Genomic DNA, 6,507 nt, shown 5'->3' with positions numbered 1-6,507 from the left:
TGGCAACTGCTCCGCCCACAACCGTAAGGCTCTCCAGAGGGTAGTGAGGTCTGCACAATGCAAACTACCTGCCCTCCAGGACACCTACACTACCTGATGTCACAAGAAGGCCAAAAATATAATCAAGGACAACAACCACCCGAGCCACTGCCTGTTCACCCCACAATCATCCAGAAGGCGAGGTCTATACAGGTGCATCAAAGCTGGGATCGAGAGACTGAAAAACAGCTTCTATCTCAAGGCCATCAGACTGTTAAACAGCCCCCACCAACATTGAGTGGCTGCTGCCAACATACTGACTCAAATCTCTAGCCACTTTAATAATAAAACATTAGATGTAATAAATGTATCACTAGTCACTTTAAACAATGACACTTTATATAATGTTTACATACCCTACATTACTCACCTCATATGTATATACTGTTCTCTATACCATCTACTGCGTATTTCCTATGCCGTTTGGCCATCGCTCATCCATATATTTATATGTACATATTCTTATTCATTCCTTTACACTTTTGTGTATAAGGTAGTTGTTGTGAAATTGTTAGATTACTTGTTATATTACTGCATGGTCGGAACTAGAAGCACAAGCATTTTGCTATGCTCGCATTAACATCTGCTAACCATGTGTATGTGACCAATAAAATTTGATTTGATTTGAACAGGTGTATATGTATACTGAGATCATGTGACAAATCATGTGACCCTTAGATTGCATACAGGTGGACTTCATTTAACTAATTATGTGACTTCTGAAGGTAATTGGTTGCACTAGATCTTATTTAGGGGCTTCATAGCAAAGGGGTGAATACATATGCACACACTACTTTTCAGTTTTTTCACTTCACCAATTTGAACTATTTGGTGTATATTCATTATATGAAATCCAAATAATAATACATTGAACACTGACATTTTTTGATGTAGGGCCTGTGCACCACTTTCTTAATTCTCCAGCTGGTAGTTAAGAATGCATACAAGAAGATTATCTTTCAGTCAACTTTCAACCATTGTCTTCATCTTACTGAATTGTTTTCACCGAAGTGTCATTCGTGAAAGTAAGTTCTTTGAGAGAAGTAGTTTTTAGTGTAACAGCCAGACTGCATACAATTCCATATCTGGAATGAATATCAAGGATGTGTTTGTTAGGCTCCATTTCTTGATTAAACCATTGTCGTGTATGTGAAATCTCGATTTTACCGCTCCTCTGTCCTTTTGCCGGCTAATTTAGTCAGATAAAAGTGGGAAGTAAAAGTGTCAGATTGAGCTGTTAAAAAGTGATTAATAGCTCAAAGCTACAGTTACTGTTTGGGACATCTGCTTGCTTGTTATTTTCTCTAATTAAAATGATAAATAATTAGTCATGTAAATCCATCAGCATATTTTTTGATTTTTTTCTGCTACAACAAAATGTGTGGTTGGATTCAAACCACCCCTCTCATCTGCACATATTAGATGCACTTGGAATGGAATGTGCCAATAGGATGTTGAGAGTAATTAGTGATGTTTCCACTCAGAACCAGAGGTCCAGAGGAGGGTTATACAGCATGTGGGTGATAGCAAGGCTTTCATTGTAATACTAGTCAGGTTCAAGTGGTTGGCCTAGTGCTTGTTATGATTTAGTTCAACAAACTATTAGCTAACATCCAACATGAATTTAAATATTAAAACATACCGATCTATCCTTTGTAATGTGTGCACTTTAGTTGTTCTGCCATCACAAGATGCTGCCTTGTACTCAAAGATGGTCCTTCATCTTCACTGGACTATGGACACCCAGACCCTCTGAGCAAAAGGCAGGATTTGACCCCCTTTTTACCTCGTTACCGGTGAGATACATTTTGTCCTGATTAGCCAGTATTCTATAATATGTGTATAAGGTTTCAACTGAACAGATGGGTGCCAATTGCTCTGACAACAGCAAATAACCATTTTTTCAAATATCAGGGAACTGCTAATTAACTCAACATCAGAGAACTGCTAACTATGACACCCACACTTGGACTTATCCAACAGTTCAGCTGTTAATAGCAGTAAAAAAAACTAGTTTAGATATGTAAAATATAGTTGCATTTCCTGTGTGCATATTTAACGATTGTACACTATATATTTGGTGCCCTGTATGTGTTACATCTGCTCCTGCCACGCCCTCTACTGCTCGTCCTGTCTCCTTGACCTGCAGCCCACTCCCCCAGTGCTCTCTCCCTCTCTCTCTGTGTGTGTGAGTTTGTGGGCGGAGACAGGTGTGCTGGAGTCAGAGCAGATCCCCACCAGCTGCAACCTGTTCCATAATCAAGAGCTCTACAAATACTCAGTCCTGCCACTTCCACACTGCCAGATTGTAATCTTTGCTTCGTCAGTCTACGTTTCTAGCCATTTGTTACTATTTAGATCCTGTTATCCTGTTGTGCCTCTTTTCCTTGCTAGACAAGGTTTTCCTCTCTGCTACAGTTCTGCCCGCTCTGATCTCTGGTCCCTGTCTCCAGTCCCACGTCTCCTCATCCTGCTACTCTGGCCTGGATTCCCCACTCTACTGCTCCCTTGGATTCCCCTCTGGACCTGCTTACCCTGTCCCAACCCCTCTCACTCCTCCGCACCTGGTTTCCTGCAACCCGCCTGAGTTTCCCCTGGCCTGCACTCCATCTTCCCCCTGTGTTTCAATAAATATATTGATTTCTTCATCCCAGTCTCCTCGTCTGAGTCTACTCTTAGGTTTCCCTGTTCAACTCCACGTAAAAGTATGAGACATACTATTTGACCGATGGGCTTGATTTGGTCTTATGTAGCAAAATTTGAAATTCGTTTTTTTATATTGGAGAAAAGTAGATTTTAAGAGCTAGAAAATTCTATACACCACAGTTGAGGAAAAATGGGAAGTAATTCTGCTTTGAAAGTTGATAAACTTGTAACCTACATTTTTTGAAAATGGCATTTGAATATTTTGGTACCTACTGGAGAGCTATTCTTTGTCTACACCCATTCAGCATCGTTCACTCACTTTTAAGCTTTAGCCCCACCCATCTTTTTAAGGATTCACGTGAGGCTATGTACTAAACAAACCAAAGATTTCATACAAACAACAGCAGTCAAGCACCCAAGCTAACATTGGCTAGCTACTTCCAGACACAAATGAGAGAACAGCTCACTCTGACCATTTTACTTGCAACTAGCAGAGCTGGTTAGGCTGTTTTCACGTTATCCAGAGTGTTGGTGACTGCAACTGTGCTGCTGGCAACAATTTAATTAAACTTTTTTACTGACTTATTCAACGGGTGTTGAGCATTTGTAAATTCATCAGTTATTCTGCACTCTGAAACACTCTGAAAGGAGTACTTTGAAATTGGAGTAGATAGCCAGAGTGAATTTACCAGCTACGTCTATCTACTGTTGTCCCAGTGACATCAATATTCTATTGAAATAGTTACTTGATTAGTGGAGTCTTTTGTTTAGACATGTAGCTAGCTAAAAATGAACCATAATCCCAACATTACATTACTACCCTGCAAGAATCTGCAGGTAGCTAACCAACCAGGTTCAATGTTAGCTAGTTAACATTAGGCTATAACTAGCAAAGCAAATGGCACTGAGATACGAATAATATTACCACACAGATCATACACGTAATGTTAGCTAGCTAACGGTACACTTTAACTTGAAATGAAAACGACTTTCTGACAAAATTAGAAACGTGTAATATCTGAAAATGTAGCTAGCTAGACTCTCTGTTCCATACACATGGATGGACGCTTCTCCCTCTCTGTCACGGATAGCATGGTTGCCCTTAGTTTGAAGATGTAATCCGGGGAGATATGTGTCTTATACAACAGCCTTCTCTGTGTTCCCTTTTCAACTCCGTCTGCAACTCATCTCCTTAGCTAGCATACTCTAATTCCACAGATTTTCAAAACTTGGTCCTCCAGAAGGTGGAGAGCAACACTTATGCAGTTTACAATGTGATATATATATTTTTAAACTGCATTAGAAAGGATTACCTGCACATACTGACCAGCTCACATTATAGACAGAAGCGTGCTTCATGGCAGACCAATCTGAACTCATCTCTCAGCATGTCCAGCCCACTCATTATCTTAGCTAATAATGGCTAGTGGGAAGGTTACTCACTTTTTCTAGTTGGCTAAACCAACTAGACTCATAATTTAACAATTGTATTTGTATTTACAGATGGCTTACAAGTTTGTTATTAAGGCACATGAAAATTCACATGTTCCAGAAGGAATTTTGATAAAAAATAAAAGTACATTCCAATGTCTCTCCTGTGAAGTAGTGACACACAAAACACGCTTAGTTTCCCAAAATGAGTCACATATTGTAGACTGACTGAAACTGTTGAACTGTTAGATTTCAGCTGGAATCAAAACAGTGTACATACTGTCCAAAATAACACTTTCAGATTATGCTTTTTAATCAGATATCCATGCGTTCCCACACAAGCATTAAATGATGGACCAGGATCTCATTGCATTGACTAAGCATTGCATTAGAAGTCCCAGTCTAAGTGAATGGATGGAATATTTCATTATTATTAATGTTGCTGTCTATCCAGAACATATTCTGCTGTTGACTGTCTCATAACAGAGAGGAGATGACTGGCCAGACGATGTTCATAAAATCCAAACAAATTTGGTAGGTCACATACACGTGTTCAGCAGATGTTATTGTGAATGTAGCAAAATGCTTGGGCTTCTAGTTCTGACAGTGCAGCAATATTTAACAAGTAATATCTAACAATTTCACAGCAAATACCTAATACACACAACATCCATCAGTACAGTGTAACTGGTGGCTGTACTGCCTGCAATCAGTATAGGTGAGGTTTATAGATGGATGGTGTGGAAAAGGATGGGTCTGCCTCCCAAATGGCACCCTATTCACTATATAGCGTACAAAAAAACATACGCCGGATAGGTGCATAGTAATATGGTGCCACTGGAGCGAATTACGGTAAAGTGGCTTGCTCAAAGGCACATCGGCAGATTTTTCACCTTGTCAGCTCGGGTATCGAATCAAATTTATTGGTCACATACACATATTTAGCAGATGTTATTGCGGGTGTAAGGAAATGCTTGTACGAAATGCTTGGGTATTCGAACCAGTGACCTTTCTGGTAATGGCCCAACAGTCTAACCTCTAGACAAACTGCCACCATACCATTACTACAAGGCCTGCTACTTTTGATAAGGGCCCATAAGCCTCTGGTCAGAGGTTGTGCACTATATATGGAATAGGGTTCCATTTGGGAGGCATCATGGGTTTGCAAAGCACTTGTTGATGGATGGTCAAACTGACTTGAGATCCGACTATGCACTTCCGTTGCTCCATCATGGCTGTAACGGCAGGGTAGCCTAGTGGTTAGAGCGTTGGACTAGTAACCGGAAGGTTGCGAGTTCAAACTCCTGAGCTGACAAGGTACAAGGCAGTTAACCCACAGTTCCTAGGCTGTCATTGGAAATAAGGTTAAAAAAATATATTTAAAAAAACTACTCACAGGACGTGGATGTTTAAGTCAACCTAATATCATGCAGGATGTATGAGTCACTAGCTACAGTTGAAGTCGGAAGTTTATTTACACCTTAGCCAAATACATTTAATCTCCGTTTTTCACAATTGAGATTTAATCCTAGTAAAAATTCCCTGTTTTAGGTCAGTTAGGATCACCACTTTATTTTAAGAAGTGAAATGTCAGAATAATAGTAGAGAGAATGATTTATTTCAGCTTTTATTTCTTTCATCACATTCCCAGTGGGTCAGAAGTTTACATACACTCAATTAGTATTTGGTAGCATTGCATTTAAATTGTTTAACTTGGGTCAAAAGTTTCGCGTTGCCTTCCACAAGCTTCACACAATAAGTTTGGTGAATTTTGGCCCATTCCTCCTGACAGAGCTGGTGTAACTGAGTCAGGTTTGTAGGCCTCCTTGCTCGCACACAGTTTTTCAGTTCTGCCCACAAATGTTCTATGGGACTTAGGTCAGGGCGTTGAGATGGCCACTCCAATACCTTGACTTTGTTGTCCTTAAGACGTTTTGCTACAACTTTGGAAGTATGCTTGGTGTCATTGTCCATTTGGAAGACCCATTTGCGACCAAGCTTTAACTGGACTGACGTCTTGATGTTGCTTCAATACATCCACATCATTTTCCTACCTCATGCAGCCATCTATTTTGTGAAGTGCACCAGTCCCACCTGTTGCAAAGCACCCCCACAGCATGATGCTGCCAGCCAGGTGCGTCACATTTGGGATGGTGTTCTTCGACTTGCAGACCTCCCCCTTTTTCCTCCAAACATAACAATGGTCATTATGGCCAAACAGTTCTATATTTGTTTCATCACACCAGAGGACATTTCTCCAAAAAGTACGATCTTTGTCCCCATGTGCAGTTACAACCCGTAGTCTGGCTTTTTTATGGCGTTTTTGTAGCAGTGGCTTCTTCCTTGCTGAGCAGCCTTTCAGGTTATGTCGATATAGGACTTGCTTTACTG

At 40.4% G+C, this 6,507-nt stretch overlaps 1 long non-coding RNA gene across 1 annotated transcript; it reads left to right on the top strand.

Moving 5' to 3' along the window:
- Positions 1 to 804: 804 nt before the first annotated feature.
- LOC109895195 (uncharacterized) lies at positions 805 to 2,574 on the top strand. The gene is made up of 3 exons (XR_002255965.2): positions 805 to 1,064; positions 1,713 to 1,835; positions 2,434 to 2,574. It is a non-coding gene; the product is annotated as an uncharacterized LOC109895195 (long non-coding RNA).
- Positions 2,575 to 6,507: the final 3,933 nt, after the last annotated feature.

Source organism: Oncorhynchus kisutch, linkage group LG8 (assembly GCF_002021735.2).
Source record: "Oncorhynchus kisutch isolate 150728-3 linkage group LG8, Okis_V2, whole genome shotgun sequence".
Lineage (NCBI taxonomy): Eukaryota > Metazoa > Chordata > Actinopteri > Salmoniformes > Salmonidae > Oncorhynchus > Oncorhynchus kisutch.
The sequence above is the reverse complement of the archived record's forward strand: the minus strand, read 5'-3'. Positions and strand labels throughout refer to the sequence as shown.